The following is a 920-nucleotide window of genomic DNA, read 5'->3' as shown; positions in this document are numbered from 1 at the left end:
ATTTTATCTAAAGAACGGAGATTAGTATATCAAATACTCTTCATTGTATTCAATATTTAGTAGTTATTCTTGTCCAAATACGAGGCTGGGCCGAAAATTTTATAAGCTGGCTATGAAGGAGCGATGCAAGATGTTTGAAATCTTGTATGCACTCAAATTGAACGTTTCTTTTTACATATTGTTTTGTTTCTTTCCAGATAAAGTATCATCCGAGTATTCAAAAACTTCAAAAGTAACTAGTAGTGACTTCTCTGTTACGAAGTATCTGTAGAGAATAGGGTTTAGCTCCCAAGGACGTTCGTGATGATATTTGATGATGATGCACTAGCCTTATCAACATTGCAAAAGTGTGCAGCTGAATTTAGGAGAGGAAGGGCGACACTTTCTTGAAGGTCATCCGAAGTCTGGACGTTCTGCAACTGCCCACCACCGAAGAAAACATTAATCGTGTTTACCATCCATAGAGGTGGATGACTGGCGATTGCCTATAAAGGAAATAGAAAATACTATTAGTATATCTCGTGAGAGAGTTGAGAATACATTATTTACATCAGTTACGTTTGACGGATACTTGTCTTTATCTTGTTTGTTGTTAACACAACGTTTCGGCTGATATACCCTCCAGCCTTCATCAGGTGTCTTGAGGAAATTTCGAACCTGGGTTCCCATTCCTAAGGTATTTTTCGATGTTGTTGTTGTTGTTACTGTTATTATTATTATTATTATTATTATTATTATTATTATTATTATTATTATTATTATTATTATTATTATTATTTATTATTATTATTCAGGTCACTGCTTGGAATCGAAGTCGGAATCTCGTGGTTAGTAGCCCGTGCTCTTACCCACTACGCCATATGAGTTGAGAATATTCTGCACAATGAACGTGGAATGACGACGGTTTCTGCTCTGTCGCT

General features: G+C 35.9%; 1 long non-coding RNA gene across 1 annotated transcript in view; it reads right to left on the bottom strand.

Annotated features, from left to right (window-relative positions):
- LOC118762011 overlaps nt 1-698 on the bottom strand; it is a 20074-nt gene extending 19376 nt beyond the window's left edge. Inside the window, exon 1 of the long non-coding RNA XR_004997792.1 lies at nt 541-698. This is a non-coding gene — a long non-coding RNA (uncharacterized LOC118762011). The remainder of the gene's footprint in view (nt 1-540) is intronic.
- Nucleotides 699-920: the final 222 nt, after the last annotated feature.

This window comes from Octopus sinensis, unplaced genomic scaffold, assembly GCF_006345805.1.
Source record: "Octopus sinensis unplaced genomic scaffold, ASM634580v1 Contig19231, whole genome shotgun sequence".
Lineage (NCBI taxonomy): Eukaryota > Metazoa > Mollusca > Cephalopoda > Octopoda > Octopodidae > Octopus > Octopus sinensis.
Note: the sequence above shows the minus strand (reverse complement) of the source record. Positions and strands in the feature narration are given on the sequence as shown.